This window comes from Lissotriton vulgaris, chromosome 2_1 (genome assembly GCF_964263255.1).
Source record: "Lissotriton vulgaris chromosome 2_1, aLisVul1.2, whole genome shotgun sequence".
Taxonomy (NCBI): domain Eukaryota; kingdom Metazoa; phylum Chordata; class Amphibia; order Caudata; family Salamandridae; genus Lissotriton; species Lissotriton vulgaris.
In genome coordinates, this window is record NC_141687.1 from 1,040,647,133 (window position 1) to 1,040,670,002 (window position 22,870).

Sequence of the window (22,870 nt, forward strand, 5' to 3'; positions counted from 1 at the left end):
TAACCATGCTGGAGTTCAGAAGATGAAGGCACAATAAAGCCGCCTTTAAAGTTTGTTTTTATCTTGTCACATTTGATATGCCTTCAAAGACAGAGGTCCAATGTCAGACTAGGTCTTCTGACAAATTGCTGCTTATTCTTTCAAAATTAAGACTTGTGTTTTCTTCCTCCAACTGCAAATGTGGTACAGTGAACTAGGAAACGATCTTGCTGGGGTACAAGACGTGTTATACGAAAAATGGCGGTAGGATGTCAATATTTTTTTTAATACCATAAAAATGTAAATACCTGTAAATAGTCTGTAAAACAATTTCAAAATATATCATGAGTTATGAAAGCACAAATGAGGCACATTTTTCTTGTAAATCTGAAATGTGATGTAAACAATGACTTTAATAGGTTTAAAACAAATCCAGACACTTAACTTGGTCATGCACAAATGAGAAATAGTTGCTGAAACCCAATTTCCATATTGTTTGTGCACTATATAGTTTTTACAGTATAACCACACATCTGTGCAAATGTAATGGTCATTCAAACGTAAATGTGCGGTCTGTAAATCAAGGTTCGCTACAACACCATAAGTCAGTAATGTATTTGTGACAGTGAGCTCCACCATCGGCTGCATTCCATACCCCTACCACCCTCCTGCTTAATAGGGGTGGATAATTTGCCACACCTGTTCTTTGTGTGAATCTTGGGTTTTACACTATCCAAATTACTTCAGTGACTTAACGTTGATAGGAACACCCCCACTCTGAAAATTGTTCAGTACCACGGACTGCAATGGAAAACGTCCTGAAACTGTGCTGGCTCAACCCAAAAACGCAATAGTACATGGGATGACAAGAGTCTAGATATGAAACTCAACGTAATGTTTAAATTGGTAACTTATTGACTGTGAAAGCAATTCTTTAAAAAAAATTGCAAAGTATTTGCAATTTGTATTTGAACTTTTAAATCTGCAAAAGTTTTATTCAAAGGATAAAAGTAAACGTCCTACGAAAATTCTACGCAAAATCCCACAAGCCAAGTGAGTACACAACCCCATTTGTGGAACTTTGACATTCTTACGTGACCTAAACAAATCTCAGCATATGCTGATGAAGCTTCCTTGAAATGTTAAGAGCACTTCACACATTTAGACCTGGCTTAGGACACCAATGTAGTAGGCAAGGATCTCTTTGTGCTTGCATAGTCTAGCTTTCAAACAAAGTTCAGAAGACTAATCCATTGAAGGGACAAACCACCGAAGCAGATCCCAGAAGTGCGATTCCCCAAGGGATAGAAAGCTTTCCTGCCTTTACCTAGCGCAATACAACTATCTAATCTTCATTAGGTTGCTGGAAGCCAAGCAACTTAATCAAAGATACAACTAAAAAAAAAAACAGACCAACCCAAACAAGGATGCCAACTGGCTGAATTCCTGCTATGACAGGCACAAAATGTATCTGCTTGCTATCAGTGCCCCTCTCCACACCCTCTCAACTAACAACCTCCATTCTTAATATTGACACAAAGGATGTTAAACTCTTTCTGCACTTTACAAGTTGTTCACCTAGCTACCCTTAGCAAATAAAGCTCTCATGTAAAACATAGGCCTTTACTCTACCATCCACCTTTGTATACAGCTTATCCATAGGGCTGTAAAGCAACACTAAAGGTGACAGGTAGGCATCATACAAAACACTGAAATAAATGTACTTTTTATTTTTACTAAATTAGTTTGAATTCACTTCATATGTGATGTTTGGAGACATAAAACGAGCTTTGAATACTGTTGCTGTCCACTATAAGTCCTAGAAATGGTGAAAGAAATAGTGCACTGAAATGCAACTTGGGGTACTGTGTCACAGGCAGTGTTATTTTATTCTTTCTGTTAGAGCAAGGTTTTACGTTTACAGTGTCTCACAATTTGCTGTGCCTTTGATGATACCAGCCAGTCTGACTGGAACCACGCTGTGGCAAGCAACCTCAAGAAGAGCATAACCTTCCATAATCCTGGTTAAACAAGCATTTGAAAAGCAATAGGTCTCGCATTCACGCAAGTCTGAGCTATTGGCACTGTAAATGACAATGCCTTTTAGTTATGTTTTGGGTTTTAAAACATAAATAAAAGGCGCTGTCATTTACAATACTAATAGCTTAAACTCTTGCAAATGTGAGACCTATTGCATTGCAATAAAGGGCCTACTCGACCTCTTGTTAGATTGTAAATATCAGAAGAAGAGACCGGCCTGCGACGTTTTCAAAGTAGTGATAAATAGTGCAGTGAAAAAGATATGCAAGTCTTGTAAATTACACAGACACAAAATGTGAAGTGAGAGTTACATGAGATTCGAGCTATAAACACTAACAAAGCACTTCAACACCTTTCACTCTGTGATTACACTGTTGTGGCTCAGGAGGTAGAGCGGGAGGAGCGGTTATTCCCTGCCCTCGCCGTGATTTGAGTGCTCAGTGTGGCATTGCGTAGTGTCATTGCTAGCTTTGGCCTAACAAAAAAGACTCCAGCTTTAGTAGGGCCCTGGCTTCACCTCCTGGTGCACGGTGGGCTGTGCTTTTTGGCAAACATGGAGGGAGCGAGGGTTGGTCTCGGCTGCAGCTCCAGCCTCGTACAGTGTCCCTGCTATTACCAGTGATCGAGAGGCATTGAGGTGGTGGTATTGGTGGTGGTGGTGGTGGTGGTGGCATGGATGGTGGCACTGGTATTGGTGGTGGTGGTATTGGTGTGGTGGTAGGGGTACTGGTATTGGTGGTATTATTGGTGGAGGTGGTGGTATTGGTGGAGGTGGTGGTATTGGTGGAGCTGGTGGCGGTATTGGTATTGGTGGTGGTAGTATTGGTAGTGGTATTGGTGGTGGTGGTGGTATTGTTGTTAATAAAACAGGCTTTTGAAAACAACCCATCAGGTGGCTTTAGTACAGATGACGTGTAACACAGAGGTGCTGTTGTCAGCTTCAGTCCATTAGCACAGGATAATGTGCTACCTGGAATTCACATGACTTAATTTACCAATCATTTCTAAACTTATTTTACTTGTAAAGGGGGTTGAAACAGACACGAGATAATGCCGGGTTAATGTGATTGAAAGCAGGCACCCGTGTTATGGGGGCGGCCGAGCTGCTTAAAAAAAACACAAGCGGTTTCAGCTGAAGCAGTGCATGTCCGGCCTTCAGTAAGAGAAACTCAAAGTCAATAGTGCTTACAGACTAAATAACAGGTCCCATGTAACCACTGAAGTAAAAGGGCAGGTCGCCATGGGAGGGTACAAATGAAGACAAAGCTGTACTAAGGAGGGACTAACAAGCCTATTAACGAATCCAAAGGCAGCATTTACGAAAGACAATGACACAAGCCAATGAAAAATATGGGAGGAGAGGGGGCGCGGCTTCTCTCCCATACTCTACTTCAGCAGTCTGGCAGAGCGAGCAGTGCATGCACGCTGCCACTAGCCTCGACCTAAAAATAATGTGTTTATGTTGGCCACTTCATTTTCCTTGTTTTCCTGAATATCTAAAGGTTCAACACTAATTTTAGCAGCCTTGAAAAAGCCCCTGGCATGCTTGCCATGAAGGGGCAAAACACACGTTCACCGTGATCTTCTGATACGAAAAGATAGAGATTAAACAAATTTCACCAATCTATTGATGGCCTTACAGCTACTTCTTTCTAATGTACATGTGCCCTGAAATTGGACATTTGTCTCAAATGTACCTCATAGTGCAAACATCCACTTTCCTGTTCAGATAACCAACGGCACGGTTTGTAGATTACAGGTAGAGGTCAAAAGGCAGGGTACTAAGATGAGAATGCAAAGTATTCAATTCATTTAATCGATTTACTTTCAATGTTGATTTAGTTACAGTGTTTGCAATTAATTGGAAGCCTTACATGGTAACATGTCTTACAAATGACGAGGTAGAGAAGTCTCTTCCTCTAAAGCATATGCTCGAAAGAACCCCAACGTCAAGGTTACTGTAAAAATGGTTCCAGTTCAGAAGCCTAAACAAACATATCGGGAATAGACGGCAGGATTCAAATCAGTGTTCTTTTAGAAAATTATCAAGTACAACTTTCAGCATGGCTCTCTGCCATATGAGCAGGAATCCTTATCCAGCTGCCCATGCCATTTTCTGGTGCTCCATAACCACTACATACCACATGCAGGATGAAGGCATGAAAAACAACATCTGTGCATTCGTTTGCATGTTGTATATTATTAAATAACAATGTCATTCAATGTCTTAAGTTAACATGGACTTTCAGAATTTGGGTTAATTAGGTTTTCACAGTTCCATGAGCTGGTTAAATGAGAGTACTGTACTATATAAATTATGCAACGGAGTTTACTCAGAGCAGAGTAGCCTCTGTATAGGCTCTGTTCGAATTACTCTTATAAGCCTACTATATACAGTAAGAGCTTTACGTGTCCAACCAAGAAGCACTGGGGATTTCCTTACTCAGACCTCTTGTCTAGCTAACCCTAAAAAGGGATACTCACAAAACACTTCGACACAATCGCTGCAGACGCATACAAACCACAAACAACGGCCAGAATATGAAAGGCAGCATAAAAGAGACCAACACTCATCCCTTGGTAGAGACCTAACAAATTATTATGCTAAACAAAACTACCAAGAAAGTCATCAACCAAACAAGCACAACAAAAACGTCAACCTGAATAAGAAATTAAATTGCTGCAATTCAGTAGGAGCTAAAGGAATTGGTTTGCACCTTTCAACTACATACTTGAAAAAACAAAAAGGGAATACATCACAGGGGACTCAAACATTCCTCTTCTCTAAAAGAAAATAAAGGAATCAGTTTGCTGTGCATCATAACACCCGAATTAATCAATAAATACTGATGGAAATATTTATGCCATAATATAGGAAATAAGGCTCAATGACCTACTGACACATGTAATCCAGTGGGACAAGCATGAATTAATCTTAGGGACACAGGCAAAAAGCACAAGTTACTTACTTGTAATCCGGCTTCTACACCATGACAATCTTCCTTGCAGCCATAACTTGAATAGTATTGCCTCTTAGCAGGCATCCTATCCAAAGTTAGATTTGCTAAAATGTATTCATCTTTAAAAACCTAGCCAATAAAACAAGAAAAAAAATACTATACAGTGAACAGCTTAGCTTAAAACGATGGCTTGGAATGTTACTCAAAGTGATAGCCAGTGGTTAGTCTATTTGCAGCATCCCAAATCACTTTTTGTGTGTTTGCTGTAACGCCATAAGTGGCCAAGGGTATGTTCAGATGTTGGTCCCATGCTCATAGTGGCACTGGATCCAAGCAAAAACTAGACTGAAAAGGTCCAATGAGGCTGAAATCGGTCTGCGTTGCTTATGTTGCCTTCTGGCGGGGGCCTCACCTGGCAGTTTAGGATGGCTCCCCTGAAGAGCAGAGCCAGTACGGATTTGCATGAGGAAGACATTAGTCTAGAGTGGCATAGTGAGTGAAAAACAATGGGTTTCTCATTTCTCTGTAACCTCCTTCAGACCTGGATCCCATGCTCACCGTCCCACAAGTTACACCCAAGTGAAGAGATCCAACTAGGCCAAAACAAGTATTGGGTTGCTTGTGTTCCGTTTCAGAGAGGAGATGGAATGGCAGGTTGGACTGGACTTTTCTTACTGGACGCCATATTTCCATATGGCAGAGTCTAATGTGAGGCGGCATAGTGCCAAAACAAAACATACATTGGCAAAGCCAACATGTCTGATACTTGTAGGACATGCACACAGCGTACTAAAATCAACCCTCTGGCACTAAAGCACAGAGAAAACCATCTGAAAAATGGATGCCACAGAAAGCCGGGTTGCTTTTTTTTTAGCATCTATTTTTCAGATGGTTTGTCAGTTCTCACTCCACAGTGCGGCCTTGCCGCTCGCCAACTTGCTTTAGATGTAAAATAGCCCATTGTGTTTTCCAGGATCGACCCTCAAATCCCTTTAAATGTACAATACAATTTGTTTTCGAAAAAATGTGCATGAAACATACACCTCAAAGCTAAAAAGGAGGCAACGGTATACATCACAACAACTTTGCAGGTAAATTCCGACTGCCACTTTGACACACGTCATTTTAGAAATTGGGCAGTGAACCTGGTAAGTTGAGGGCCACACATTAGGCACTGTTCTTAAGTTTTAAACGGCAATTCGTATTTGGCTAATAAACGTGCTTATCGGAGGGAAATGGGCATCACAAACGAGGCAGAAAGGGAAAAGTAATTTAAACATTTTTAGAGTTGTCACAGCTGGAGTATGTGAAGTTTCCTTCTATTGAAGGGTCCCTGGTGCAGACCATTAGTACTGGGATAGAGCAATACACTTTTTATCCCTGAAACAAACAAAACACTTGTGTCACGAGGATTGGACCCGGCATATTTCACTCATGGACGAGAGGACCGCTAAATACAGTGGTCATGAAATAGATGGAAATGTTGGTAGGCTTACTTCCATGTAGCATCAAGGCATACATAAAGATTGACTACAAAGCCTGCGAAGCAATAGAGAAGGCCGGGCAGGCACTAGATTGCATAGCTATGCTCTAACGGGTAACATTCCCCAAGCATCGCGAGAAGACACACCATCTCTGGGAATGTAACGCCGATATAAACAAGCACGTATAATGCCTATACGAACTGACAATTTGTTTTATTATTTTTGCTTACCTGTTTGTTGTCCGTGTAAAACATATCAATGACATTTGAACAGTGGAGTACAAAAGTGAATGTCAACCCAAAAAAATAAAGAAATTTGAAACAAAAATGTGCAAGGAAAAAGGTCAAGGCGGCATGGGATGCCATGCTAATTTTAGTCATAGGAATCTGAGCCGTATTCGTCCGAACACTTGATGTCAGGGCTCTGAAGCATGAAGTGGCTGCAGATGAAAGGCAACAAAAGTGAACGAGACCTTGTAAAAAAATTATTGCACAGAGGCAAGAAAATGTGCATTAGTTTGGAAAGATCACATGTGCCTAGTCGCAAACTCCACAAAAAGGTGGCATGGCCGGTTCACCACCAAAAGCAAAATAATAGGAACGCCATTTTATATGGACAACTACTCTCCTGCATACACATACGCCCGTTATAGACGTTTGCAATGTTTATTCTTTAGTCATGTATTGGTAAACATTAGTTCCTTAACCATGCCATCACCTCTTACTTTCACACTTGGGCATCATGCACAGTGGAGTGTACGGCTGGTGGGCATCCAAACTTGGAGAATGTCACTGGGGGAGAAAAAAAAACATTGTCTGCACAAAATGTTTAGTTGTATACTGAAACTATTTTGTTCCTTTTAAATCTCAACATGGAGTATGTAGAAAAAGATGGATGCAGAAAGATGGGTGGAGTGGGGAAAGAAGTCTTGGATCGTTATCCAGGGTCCCTTGCACAGTCTAGTGGCACACATGCTCGGTCACTTTGTTTTGAAACCTGCGATTCCAGAGAAAACAAACTTTGTCACCTACTTAAAGGCCGGACTGCCGATTAATAGCACTTTGCATATTATAAATCCCACCTAGTCCTGGTAAGCAGAGAACAATGGAACCAGAGGAATCTACTTGAAGCACAGAAAGGAGGGATTTATGCAAAATCAGTATGACCTTCAATCACTAACAGGAAGTGACCATATCAGATGGACTTATGTCAATCTGGGTGGGGAGTCTGTAGGAGGGGAGAATACAGGCTATGCTAAACACATTATTAAACAAGATTTGACGACACAGGAAGGAGTGCGGAAATAAGATTAGATGAGACAGCTCCATTGTAAAACAACACAATTCAAATTCACTCCACCAAGAACTTTAGCGATCACCAATTTACGTCATAACAAAACAGGCAGTTTTCCTCACTACAATACTGCACTTTTCAAAGCAATTTTCATAAACCAGCTTAAAGCGTGTCTGGTGACCTTCGCAGACTATAATAAGATATTTAAAGTGCAATGTAATGACTGCCAAGTAGAAATTAATCTGCATATATATGTCTGTATCCATGACAAGTGATTCATTTTTGGAAGAATCAAGTACATTTGCATAAGTGATTAACGTTAACAGCATAGTACATACTTGAAGCACAAGCTAAAAATGGTCTACCAACATTAAAAAGCTTTTATTTCACACAGTTGCAATGCATGCCAGTTACAGGACACATCGGTGCTTAAATATGTGAATCAAATAACCGATTTTTCTTCGACATCACACTCCAATCACATGAGGAGTCGAATGAAATATCATGTTAAAACCAGATTTCTCCTCTAAGACTCTAAAGATAAAAAAGAAGAACACTGATGCCTCGTTCTTAGTCAATGAAAAACATAGCTATTAACTAGCTCTCATATTTTCAGTCACTTGTGCAGTCAAATATGAAGATCAGGATTACATTTAAGATCGCATTTTAAGATTGTTAAGGCTCTTCCTTACCAAGGTAGTAGGCCAAGGATACGTTCTCTAGGGAGGAGGACCCTCATGCCATAGCTTATACTTTCTACTACTAATGCCCAGAATCATGGCGTACATGCTCCTACTGGAAGTGGTGGCTACTGCAACATGTTTGCAAAGTGCCTTGCTTAAGTAGGCCTCTCACAAAGCATAAGAAGGGTTCAAAAAGGGCAGAGCAGGCAGCAGTTAGTAGACCAAACTGCTCCACATGAGGATGGGCAATCCCTTGCTTGAACTCCCATCTGTTGTTGCTTACAATGAGACGGTTTCAGCGAGATAGATGGGGCCTAACCAGTTGCTGGCCAAATGATCCTGCCCTAGTGCTCAGGTTAGGGACAGGGAGGAGAAATGTGGTCTGCCAGGACCCAGCATATCTCAGCCACCCCGTTTTTCCCAGATAGGGAACAGAGTTGTGACACACAACCAGTTATAGTCGCTGTGCATCGCTGATTCTCTAGGTTGCTACTACTTCTTTGGCCTCTGACAGGTGGCATTGACACAGTGGGCATATCTTACACAGACCGGACCTTCTAGGCCTGGAAATGCTATTGAAGCCTAGGGTGGAGCTCTGGGAATATTACTTGGAATAAGACACAATGGAGGCCACCAGGAGTGAGTCTTGGTCAGGATCTCCCACTAAATGTTTTCTCTGGTATGGGATTAGCTCAGAGCTGGAGGGGTCATAAAATACAAATCCTAGCTCATACAAATAAATGGAAAAAAGAATAAGGTTCTATCTATTAAATGCTCTTATCAGGTGGACCCATCACAGGGAGAAAGCCAAGGGAAGGAGCTCCAAGAGGTAGACACAATATCCGCTGATCTTTAGCTTTCCTTCCTCTCCAGTTCAGTGGTTAACCCTAAGGTATTGTCAGGAGAGAAGATGACAGAAGATTTTCTGTAGGGTCTTACAGCTCTTTAATTAATTGTTCTGGAAATATGGGAAATTGTTGTTCTTGATGTTTAATAGGAAAAGCCTTAAGGGGAAATCTCCCTCCATCAGAAGAGGCAGGCTTTCCACTCTGCAGAGGGCTGTACACTTAACTGATTGAGGAGATTACCGTGAGCAGGGCCCGAATACTAAAGGATTTAGAAAGGAGTACTTCCTTTAACTTCTGTCCCGATTAATCATCATCTTGATTTGGTTGATTCTGCAAGGGAGTCCCCTGAAAACACCTACCAACTGAACAGCATGAACCAGGGAGAGAGAACGTGCACTCACAGCAGTTTACTGTATGACGCCCTAACAGTATCTCTGTTCTCTTCACCCCGACTCGCCAACTTCCACCAAGAACTCGGTGAGTGTACCAACAGCAAAGACTTCAGTGCAGCTGCCAGTTTACTACGGACCCAAGCCACTAACCCAAGCCACCCTACTGGGAGTCAATTTGAGACTAAGTTGAATAGCCTCTGTTAAATAATACGATCCAGGAACTACTGGCCAGCCCGTTGCTTATCCCTGGACATTAGCTATTCGAGGAGGAAGGGGTGGCACAAGAGCAGCAGCACTAATTATCTCCCATCTATTACCAAACACCTGCACTATTCAGTGGATTGTCACTTGAATATATGTGCCAAGAGAAACAGACTGAGGTGTAAAGTAGATTTCTGGGTGGTGGCTACCATGTGGGTTGGACTTTCCTTTGCTCTGGCCTACTTAATTTGATATGAGGTGCTATAGGAAAATAAGGTAATATTACATTTGATTTGCATCATCCATAAGGACTGAGGATAAACAGGCTTTTTTTCTGCAGTATTGTTAACTTTTTGATACATTTGCCTGGACATTGGGGAGGACGCTGTGAGATTCAGATTGTGCTATTCCTTTTCTTGCAGACATCCAGCAGGCTCTTGCTCTAGGTAAGCATCAACTTCCATCAGGATCTCTGAAGTTAAAGGCAAGGCACTCCGCTCACCATTTTGACAAATGCTGGTGCTGAGCTCCACAGATTATTGTCATCCAAACCTCTTGCATGATGATGGCCAATGAAAAAAGGCTACAGGGCTCATTGGTTTATTGGGAAAGGATATGCCTGATGCCGTGTGTCTGATCTGTTTTAGGACTGTGTGCCTTATGGTTGCCAGCTTATGTGCAATTCATGAGAACTAACTTGGATATTACTGCAAGTTTACAACAAAGGCAGTAGGCCAGACTTGATTGGTATGAAAATCATGTTACTGCCAGTGGACCTGAAAGGTCTTTTTCTTACAAGGGCCTGGCAGACAACTACACTGGGCAGGCCCTCTTAGAGACGCAAGGTACATCACAGTGCAAACAGTCTACCAGAGGGTGTCTCAAAGGGACTAAGCAACAACAAAGCGCTTGGTTATTGGAGTATCTGTGAGAGTCAAAGTAACAAAGTGCCTACTACAGTTAACAAAGAGTAATACCACAGTTACAAACATATGCAAAATTACATTTGACAAAACAATATCCAAGCTTTAAAAATAAACTAATAAGTTTTAACAAACTGCAAATGTTCGACTCTAAGTATTTTTCAAAGGGGATAACCAAAACCAAAAAATATACTTCACATAAGTTTTGCCATATGCCATATGCATAAAATTACAGTTGGCTAACAATATACAATCCTTCCTAAAAAGGGCATAACAAGTATTTGCAATGTGCAAGTCTTCTACCAAGGCAATTTATCACAAGGGATAATGAACACCAAAAACACTTGCCTACTATAGTAGTATGCGAGATTCGCTATAATAAAATATCGGTCTACAAAGTTTAACACAGTGCAGGCCTATTTACTTTAACATATGATTTTAACAATAAGCCAGACCTATTCCCTTTGTCGTATTTTTTTAATAATAAATGGATGCGGCCTATAATCTTGATCAATGGCTTGCCACCATAACCTATCTCAGACCTGTGTTAAGAATCATTTTTCTAACAAGGGAAAAAGCGCAGTACAATCACTCTTTTTTCAGCAGAAGAACACTTCTGCCTTATCAAAATCTGTACTCGAGGTATATCAACATTTGGGCGGAGCCAGCGCCCCTCACACCTTTAAGCTAGTTTCCCCTTTAACCACTTAAGGACAACGGCGGCAATAAAGACCTAAAAATGTTAATCAAAAATAACCCGAGTAACAATAACGCACATGCAGTTTGATCTACAATAATAAGACACTCATATACCCAGTTACAAGTGCGCAGTTATAACGTTCACGTAAAAAGATACAAACTGGATCACTTTACACAATAGTTTTGCCAAACAATTAACTGACTTGACAGACTGAAACTTGACTCGAATCGATGGCACTCACCTTTCCCACTCAACGCGTACAGGCGGCCTCTGACGGAACAAGGCAAGGGGGTTTAAGTTTGGACACTTTTCTGGTTGTATCCTGGTACAGTTCCCCCTTTTTTCCGCTTCTGTGCAGAGTTTACCTATAAGAAAGTCATTCACTGACCTTTTTTTGACTTAAAAAACCCCGATCATCGTACGAGGGAGAGCGGGTTGGTGCACGCCTTGCTCAACCAGCCGTGACTTTACCGCGCCTCCCAAGTTGCTCAATATTCTTTATGCAATATTAAATTCCAGGCCATTCCAGGCTTTTCGTTTCTTTGGGTCGAACGAACTATGCAAATTAAAAGAAGTTGTAATCTTCCTCTCACACAGGCAGCCAAGAGTAAGTTTGGAAGGCAGCACCGAACATGATGCAATAACAACAAAGCTAGAGTTTGCCAACACTTAAGTCGGCATGAATGAAATGCCTGCCTTTAGGTCGCAGGGAGGACGAAAATGACAAGTAGAAACACACGTAAAAAAATCTGCTATTCACACGTAATTATGTCCAGCAAATACTGTTAAAGAGTAAAAATCGGATACTCGGATTGCAGCCTTGTATTGGTCCAAGTAAAAAGGAACACTGCAGCGAACATACAGGGCCGTACAAAACAGCCCAAATGAATTAGTGTTGCCGCATATGTAAAACCTAAGTATACACTCCAACTATACAACTCCGTACATTTCATCGCTAAATGGAGCGGTAACACTAGTGAGAACTAATCTGAAAAAGCTTCGAAGGCACGTTGCAGGGAAATGTACGGAAAGCTTTGTGCACATGTTAATGCACATTTGGCCAGGAGCGTTGCTCAGAACTAAGAGGGTTTAAACATTACTGTCCCTCCTCCATATGCTCCTCTCGTTTCATCCAACTCTTCTTTTCCTTCTCCAATTACACCTTCCTCCTCCTTGAAGTCACACTTCCTTTAATCGAGATTTTCTTCTCCCAAACTTCAGATCCTGCTATCAATTCCCTCCTTCGCTTATTCTTTTCACCATCGGCCCTATCCATATTTCACAACGGATCCACGATCCCTCCTCCAACCTCAGTTGAGCAGCTAATACACCCTTTGCTTCATGTCAGCTTCCTTCATTTGAAGTTTTCCTAGCCTTCAACTTTCTTCCCTTCTTTCATACAACAACTCCTTGCTTGCCTTCATAAGATTGATTACCTCTCTCAGCACAACTTGCTTTCTTTCATTTCAGATTTCCTCTTGTTGCTTTGCTCCGGCTTCTGACATCCTTCAACCTACCACTTTTTTGCTTCCTTCAAACCCCCCCCAGCCCCACTCCCAGCTTTCCTTTTTCTGGTCAGCCTCCCTGTTGTGTGGCCCAGTCCTCTTTTGCCCCAGTACTTCCCTGTCCCACTCCCTTTGCCTATTGCCACGCTGATCCAGTGGTGTATGGTCTCAATCAAACAACAAACACATTGGCAAAAAAATAGGGCAGGCATGTTTGTTGCAACCAATTGTAAATTAAACAGCACGGGTACGTTTTACTGACCAGAGAATGGCCCTTGTCAGTCTGCATCCAATGCGAGCGAGCAAGAGCCAAGAAACAGCCTTTTCCCTTAATTAGTGCACTAAGAATGATCATTTCGACCCGTCTTTTTACCGTAGACATATATTCGTAAATCAAATCTACGGCAGGATGGTGAACATCACCTCTTCCCAATCCATTATATCTGGCAGCTCATTCACTTTTTTGCGTGCACAATCATTCTATAATGGCACCCCAATAAATGGGCGATATTGTATAATTTGCAGGCATGCACGTGCGACCTGCCCAATGTGGATGACAACTTTGACATAAGGATATTTAATATAACCAAGGAGTTCCTAGACCATATAGAAAGGAAGTCACTCACAGGCCGAGTTCCTTTAGTAGGTCACAGAAATCCAAGCAGTGTTCTCACTCGAAAAAGAGTACTCACAAATTGAACATAACTTAAAACAAAGGTCAGAGATGCATCCACCACTATTGTGGAAATTCAAGACAATGCATGCTGCCCCAGCTATATGTCATTTCAAATTACTTGAATGGCGTTGTACTATTCGTCTTTGCATAGGTTGGCGATTACTCCCTCCTACTGATTAGGCGATTAAAAACTACTGTAACATTATTTTGACTCAAAATTCCTAACACGAACTACCCCCAATCCAACCAATAAGGCATTTGTAGTTGAGTTACAAGAAAACAAAAACAAAAACTGATTTAAGCCAAGCATATGCTATCTAAAGAATTCAAGTACTCCTAAATCATAGGCTGAAGAATATTATTATATTGTTAAGGATGCCAGGAGAGGCAAAGTATTCCAGTAGTGCAAGGTGGACACAGTCAGGGCCAAAGTGTTGAGTGCAACCTAAGCAATACCTACCAGGTAAAGGTAGAAAAGGCCTTCTAATATCTTAAGGTTAGAAACTCAGTTCGACCCAGGACCGCAAATGGATCCATCTCTTAATACAGGCAGGTACAGAAGATCAGCACCACAGCACTACTAATCCCTCTATCCAACCTCAACTTAAGTCAAGAAGTTCAAAATATTCAAAGCTGCCCATCTCAGTAATATCTATTTCTATTTCTATTTAGGGGGTTTTATAGAGCGCATGGTGACGCACAACGGCGTGTCCCCGCGCTAAGGAGCTAATACCTGCCAGAACTTACAAATACAGAAAAAACTACTGTGTGAATAAAGCAGTCCGTGTGAATAAAGCAGTCTCTGGAGGTTATCTCCATGCAAGTGGTTGGAGGCTTTCATTCTACTGCCAACACTGGACCTGGATAACTAAGGATGCATTGGTACTCTGTGGTGAGAAAGGCCTATGCTCAACAACTGATCCAAGCAGCCTCTGCACAGTCAACATCCAAAGAATTTTTCAAGGAGTGAGAGGAGCGGAGTTCTTTCTTAGCAGCACTCATACAGTTTATTCTTCCAGAAATGGGGCATGATTTCTACTCCCAAATCACTCCTGTTAGAAACTGGGTTGTTGGTGGAGATGGGGGTTGAGCTCTTATCAAGCAACAACCACAATCCCTGTCAGGGTGAACCACTAAAGTGACTAAACAAACCTGTGCTTAACCCTCTGCTAGCTTTGCACAAAACCAGTCAGGCTTAACTTAGAGACAACGTGTACATTTTTTTGGCAGCCCACAAATAGTAATAAAGTGAAAACACAACACAAGAAAAATTCCACACCATTTTAGAAAAATAAAGTACATTTCAGTAAATTATTTGACATTTACCCCTCCCATGCTCGCCACGGTTGCCGTGTGCTCATGATGAGCTCAGCTCATCATACCGGCTACAACGCTCGCACGCGGGGCTAATTCCCCCGCTGTGCTGAGCGTTCCACAGAAACCGGTATGGCCGTGACGATCTCCGCTCGTCATGAGCACATGGCCACCATGGGTCATGACGAGCTGAGCTCGTCACGAGCACCAGGGCGCTGTGCGCGCCCCCCCGCCCCCCAGAACAGCGGGGGAATTACCCCCGCGGTCAAGGGGTTAAAACAGTAGAACCATCAGTAGAATCAGAGATATGCAATTTTAAAGATTTAGGTAAAACTAGAGCCTAAAAGCACATAGTGCCAACTGTGGTTATCTGGTCACACCATACCAGGAAGTTAAAAGTTCAGGCCAACCACGATAATGCCTGCATCTGATTTGTACCAGATTGTCATTTATGGGGGTGGCATTATGACGCACAGTGGCAGTTCCGAGGAACCATGCGGAGTACTGCATCTAGTTGTGTCGCGCTGCATTGGCTCTTATGAGGAACTGCAAAGCTACATCTCGTTATGGCGCGCTTTGTGGGTTCTGTAGGAGACCATAGCTGGGATGGTAGAACACCTTTATCCCCCACTTCCCAGGGTCCAGAACTGAAGAAACACCATTTGGGGGTTAGGATTCACAGCAGGCAGTGTCTAGGTGCATGGTTCAAGATGGAGTCTTTTCTGTCCCAGAGGCTCTGATCAAGAGGCAAGCCAAGAAGCCCTTGGAGTCACTCTGATGGTCCTGGGCTCAAGGTGCAGGTCCAGTCCTTCTTTCTCAGGAACCCGGGCAGCAGAGCAGTCCTTCTTGAAGCAGAGCAGTCATCCTCCTGAGTCTTCCAATGGTCCAGAAGTGATCTGAGGAGTGGTTCGGAGGGTCCAATATTTATACCTGGTGCCCGCTTTGAATTCCTTCATGTGTGTCTAGTACTTTTGAAGTGCAAGTGTGGTAGGTGACAGCTCCGCCCCTATCAAGTCAGAGATGGACAATCCTGCCAACACCCAGATCCTCTATTGTGATGCTGTCAGAGAATATACAAAGGGCAGCTACGCCTGGTCATGTGACCGAGGTGCAGGTACCAAATGGTTAGGATCAAAAACATGCAAACTAAAGGTGGTATATTCAGAATAGCGCCTTAAAATCTAACTTTACCATTAAAAAGTATTTTTAATTACAATTCTTCAGGCATCAAACTTGATTTTCCTACCTGCTCCCAATCAAACGTTAGCATTTATTAAATGTAATAAGGTATCCAATGCTATTTTATGGGAGAGGTAGGCCTCACAGTAGTGAACATGCATTGGCAAAGCCAATAGGTTTAGTCTAAAAGAGATCTATTGGCTCTTTCAATGTTTTTTTAAGCTTTGCCCAGCGGTGCAACCTGCTGTGCTACATAGCTTAAATGTAAAAAAAAATAGAATAAATTATAATTACGTGGCCAGACCATGTTATGGCACTTTTTTTTTTTTAACTTAAACTATGTACGTACAACAAGTTAACATTTTTATTTTTCCTACACTTAATATGCAGTTTATATGCTTGAACAATGCCCTTTGCAGTTACCAGTGTGTCAACGTGAAGATAGCTGGAACACTGGACATGGAGAGAATTTGGCGTTACAGCCAGAGCTGCTGACTCTGGAACTAGGGAACCAGTTTAGAATGTCCGAGGCAGCTCAACATCTTGTGATTCTGGGCAAAATATTTAATCTCCCTATAAAAATGAATGTCTTTTTGTGTAATGTAACTGGCACTCATATAAAGCGCTTCAAGAAATTCCGGTCGACTTCATGCTTTAAAAAACAAGCTATGCGAAGCCGTGAAGAAGCATCCAGTGTAGGGAGTAAGGTGGTGGGAGGAACAGGCCAACAACAAATGGGGAAGGGGCATGTAGCAATGGAAGCGGTAGTAGGGACAGGCAAGCAACAACTACAATGTGGATGCTGGAAAGTAGAAAGAAATACATACATCGCATGTAAAAACAAGTTAAAATTGTTATTTTCCCTATACTTAATACAAAGTTTGTTTTCTTGAACAAATGTCCATTGCAGTTACCAGCATGTCAAAGTGTTGCTAGCTGGAACACTGAGTATGGAGAAGTGTGGCATTACAGCCAGGACTGCTGACTTTGGAGTTGGGGAACCTGGTTCGAGTCTCGGTGCTGGCTCAACAGCCTGTTATTCGGGGCAAATTACTTAATCTCCCCATGCCTGTAAAAATTAATGTGTCTTTATAAACTTTCAGTGGCTCTCATGTAAAGCGCTCCAAGTCCTTCCAGTGGATGTTGCGCTATATACAACAAACTATGATGGAGGTAGGAGAGCGGCAACTAGAGAGAGATGGGGATGGAGGATGCAGTGACAGGAGCGAGGTGGTGGGAGGGACAAGCCAGCAACAGAAGGGAAAGGGGCATGCAAGGAAGGAGCATGCAGCAAGGGAAGGGGCATGCAGCAAAGGAAGTGAGGAGATGGTAGGGTCGGGCAAGGAACAAATAGAATGTGGACACTGGAAAATAAAAAAATATAAGTATGTTACAAGTGCGCAGCCAGTGCAAGGACACTGGCTGCCGGAAGCAGTACTTGGTCCAAGCTCCACAGCTAGGAGGAAGATGTGAAGCCGAGCAAGAAGCAAGAGGCAGGAGGAGGCGCTGACAAACAGGAAGAAAGGAATCAAGAGTGCAGTGGGAGCCATCAATGCTAAGTAATGGGTGGGCTCTAAGCCCCTTTAAGATTTTTTTTGTTGTTACAAGAGATTTTGCAAGCGTGGCTCAAGAGCTGTGTAGGGAAAACCTAAAAAGAGCAAGGCTGATCGAACTACTCAGCGTGTGAGACTAGTAAGCCTTCTTTTATACCTTGGTTTCACAGTGGCACCTCCTTACATGCAGGCTAACCAGAGGCAGAGATCTCTTGCTGTTCTATGTCACCTGTGTTTTTTATTTATTTATTTAGACTTTATTGTTCAGTTAATTAAAACCATAACAAATTTCCTTTGCACTTGCGACACAATATTAAAATGTTAAAATTAGTTAAAAAATACATGTTCAAAATATACATAAGATAGAATTCAAATACTCGTTAAAAGGTCAAGAAAATGAGGTTTCAGAAAATCACACTACAGTGTTAGAAGTATTAGTCAATCGTCAAGCATTTTTCAAAGGCAAGCAGAAACTTTACAGTCTTACAGTTGATTTGTGTGTCCGTAGAGTCCAAGCAGCCTATGATAGCTGACCTGCAGGTGCGTAGTCCCTTAGTCAGAAAGTGATTCTTTAAAAGAAGCATTCGCTCCTGTTTCAGCTTTGTACAATGACAAATAATGTGGATTATATCCTCTTTTTTTTTTTATAATCGCAGAGCCGACAGGCAATGGATCCCGTGTGTTTCCAGGCTGGTGCATCAGCCAGCGTTTGGTATTTTCCAAATCTTAGAGCCATCAACCTTTTTTTGGTAAAAACCGAGTACGTAGAGTCCAAGTAGAGCGCCGGAGTAAGAAGTTTGTAGCTGTTAATTGCAACCCAAGAATGTGAACGATGGGAAAAGATCTCCTTGTCAATAAGTAGAGAATGTAATTTGGCGACTTTGTTTATTAACTGTTTGAATGAATTAACTGGCAAATTTTTATCCCATAACTGGATGGTGCGTGTTAGTTCCAATGCTTTAGTCAGGAATTTGTTTGCCTCTGATCTGGTTCCCATTTCGACTTCTAGCCACAAAAATTTGTTTAAGTTGTTGTCAGTGGCATTCATTTTGATGCGGTACCAGGTTTTAATGAACGTATATAGTCTTCCCACTGTCTCATTCATGAGACCAAATTCTAGGCGCATTTGCGCCGGTGAAGCAGTGCGGGGAAGTTGAAAAACTTTCTTGTAAATTTTGGTAGTCAAGGTATTTAACAAGGCGCCATCCTTACCGTGCATTGCTGCGCTTGCGTATGTTAAGGTGGGAAGGGCTTTAGCTGCAATTACCGTTAGTAGTGGTTTAAACGAGGGGCCCTCTAGTTTTTTTGTACAAAGAACTAAATGCAAAGATCAAAGCTTCGGTTCGTTGCGTAAGGTAGTGTTTCTGGGCTTTTAATGTCATCTTATCGTCAACAAAATATCCCAAATATTTATAATTTGAGACCCTTTCAAGCCTTTTACCTTCTATGCAGATATTGTAGTCTATTGAGCGCCGATTAGACATTAACATTGTTTTGGTTTTAGATAAGTTCAAAGTCAGTTTGTTTGCAGACAAAAAAAGCAAAAGTTCTGTTAGTAGTCTAGTCATACCGACTTTTGTTAGGCTCATCAGTACGATGTCGTCCGCGTATGCAAGATGTGAGTTGCAGCTTACCTAATCTCGGGGGGTGAGCATTGCAGGTGTATGTCACCTGTGTTTCATGCAGCATTCAGGTTCATGTAGTGTTTCAATTTATAGATGTAGGACTCAAATACCACAATACAGTGCAAAAACCAGGACAAGATTAGGAAGGATTACCTACCCAATCCTGGCATGGAGAAACATGAGAGCTCTAGCGAAGGCTGTGCCAATCACTTTTTACCTCAGGATGCTTATACCTGTGAAATCAGTTTGTGAACTGAGATGATAAAGTTTCACAGTTCACTCGTATAGCAGCAGGACTTTAACTAGTTTGAGCTTCTAAGAAAGTAGCTCTTTGCATGCTGGCAGTTGTAATTGCAATTGTATTTAGCAATTTTGAGGTTTCCTGAGGTCATCAGATAACGCCATTTTGCCAATACAGTTTGTTTCCTCCCCAAGGTTTTCATTTGGCAAATCACCTTATTCTGTAAGGTATAGCCTTCAGTTCAAATTAATTTGATTGCACTAACGCACCTGAAAAAAAGTGATTTGCAAAAGGAAACGCCAGGACTGGAAAAGACAAGTCAATTTTATGTGGAGTTACCTACAGTGTTCCATCAAAAAAGATGGTGTGTGTACAAGTACCTGAGGGCAACGCCTGCTCCTGGCTAAAATACCAGGACTGGATAAAGGGGCTATGCAGCGACAGCACACAAGCCGAAGAGGCGGGCAAGAAGTACACCTTTACCAACTACCACATGCTATGGCTTTGAGGAACGAAAGGTCCAAGCACGGAGCAACACTGCAGGACATAGAATCCGGTCTCCAATTGGCCATTTCCGCTTTCACACTCTAGTTCTATAAAAAGAGCACCAATGAATTTATTAATAATAATACATGCATTAACGTGACATCTTCAGGTACGCCTCGCTTTAAAAGCAACTGGAAGTGGGTAGGATATACTTATAATGGAAACTATTTGTCTCAGGATTTAAGGTATTGTTATCTTCTGTCTTGCTATGCCTTCCAGATAATACAGAATGTCCCACACAGTGGCTCAAACACGGTGAAGCAAAACATAAAACACAACAATACCTAGAAAAGGGGTTTACTTTACAAAATGCAAATACTCTTTTTAGAATCAGGCTTGGGGTTTATTTATACAATGCTCTCTAATAGAAAGGCTTTCCCAGATGTCAATGAGTAGCATTAAAATAAACATATAGAGATATATATTTATATGCAAGCAATTATAACTCACTTGGTAAAATCAACAGTTAAATGCATGGATATGAAATACAAGCAGCAAATAATAGGAAATAAAACTCAAGCAAATAATATACTGGACGTCCTCAAAAGAATAATCAGAAAGATATATACACTAAATACATAAAAAAATTACTTTGGATGTGCACTCTGATTCATTTACATATGACAAAGAAAACACCTCAAATGACCACAGTCACTGGAGCCACGCATCACAATAGCACTACTAAGAAACAAATCACCTCAAATGATCAAAGCCACTGGCCATACATCACAATGGCAATAATCAAAAATAAATCACCTCACCCGATCTTTCACTCGACATCCTTGCCAATTCAAGCTGGGGGGCCTGTTCACAGCTGAGCTTGGACTCTCGACCATGACTCCAGTTCCGTTAGTCTACTCTGTAAGCGAGCTCCCAACCGTGGCTGTCAACTTCCCTCAGCTTTATAGTCTAAAAAAACACACACTAGAAGGTTCTTCCTCTCTGCACCAAGGAAACTTACTGGAACTGGCTAGTTTCCAGGCAAGTATTCCATGGCAGGAAGGAGTTCCCACGTTCCCTCTACATTCTCGCATGTTCCAGCCTTTGTCTCAACGAAGCTCACAAAAACGTTCCAGGGTACATTAAACAATCTCTCACAAAAACAATCCTTGAACGGGATTAACCCAAGCAACTTGCAAACACTCTGGGGGACTGTCTGTGCGCAAAGAAAAAGCTCAAGCAAGGCGGAGTCAGAATTCAGGATGACATGAGGCCTTGTCAAAGCCAATAGTAAGAACTTCATAATTCTTCCCAATGTACAACATAATGCACATTTGTGCACCACTGCCTATAGCATCACATACTTTATCTCTCAATGTACAACACAGTGCACATTGGTGCACCACTGCTCATAACACTGCACTTCGAGACAGAGTCAGCCATATATATATATATATATTCACTGAAAAAACCATAGGTTTCACACCAGTTATAGTTAGGAATTAGCATTTAAAAAACCTATTAAATTCACTGACAAAACCAGTTATAGTTAGCTGGAAATTTTACTGATATAAAACCAATGAAATTCCACGTTATAGTTAGTTGGACTCACTATAACTTGCGCGTGCAATGCACTGCTGATGACGTCACATATTACATCACTCATGACATGGTCAGTGACATCACTCATGACATCACTGATGACACCATCCAGTGAATATGTGTCTTTCTGAAAAATAAATATTAGTGAGTAATGTTTAAATATTTAAATATATATATTATTGTTTCACTTTGTTTATAAGTGGCTACATGTGTTGGTAAGTAGCTACATGCGTATGTATATGGGTTATTAGATGTTTCTCTTAGTATCAGTATGAGTGTCTATATGGTTTGGTGGGGGTATTACTTAGCACATAGATGCATGAGTGACTGACTCGCTGTTTGTATGTGTTTTGAAGACAGCATATGTGCAGGACTGTATAGATGGATGAGTGTGTATATGTGTATGTTAGTGAGTGAATGACTGTCTCACTAGTGTCTTTATCAGTAACTACATATGTTTTAATCTAGTATATGTGAATATTGATGTATATAAGTGAGTATATGTGAGAGTAAGAGATTGTAAGAGTTCCTGTTTAAATAAGTATGTGTTTCTATAAGTGATTGTTTAAGAGAATAAATATGTGTATTTTTCAATACAAGTAAGGTGGAAGTGTGTGTATAACTCTATATTCAAATAAATGGATGTTCAATAGTTTATTTGCACGTGTGAGTATGTGTGTGAGTAACTTTTGGATGACTGTCGGTGTGTAACAGGATGTATAGGTGTATCACTTCATATGATAAGTGAGTATATGTATGAGTGACTATATAGAACTGTTGGTGAATGACTGGATGTGCATATAGATGGTGGAATTACTGAATTGCTTGTTGTAACTGATATGGGTATCTCCATTTTTTTTTAAATTTCAGTTTCTATTTTTGAATATGTGTTTCAAGGGTTACATTACAGTGAAAGGAGGTCTGTCACTATGTCACAAGGATGGTGTCATCAGTGATGTCATGAGTGATGTCACTGACCATGTCATGAGTGATGTAATATGTGACGTCATCAGCAGTGCATTGCACGCGCAAGTTATAGTGAGTCCAACTAACTATAACGTGGAATTTCATTGGTTTTATATCAGTAAAATTTCCAGCTAACTATAACTGGTTTTGTCAGTGAATTTAATAGGTTTTTTAAATGCTAATTCCTAACTATAACTGGTGTGAAACCTATGGTTTTTTC

General features: G+C 41.4%; 1 protein-coding gene across 2 annotated transcripts in view; it reads right to left on the minus strand.

Moving 5' to 3' along the window:
- Positions 1 to 22,870, minus strand: part of GPD2 (glycerol-3-phosphate dehydrogenase 2) — a 1,314,993-nt gene that overhangs the window by 1,199,889 nt on the left and 92,234 nt on the right. The window lies entirely within an intron of this gene.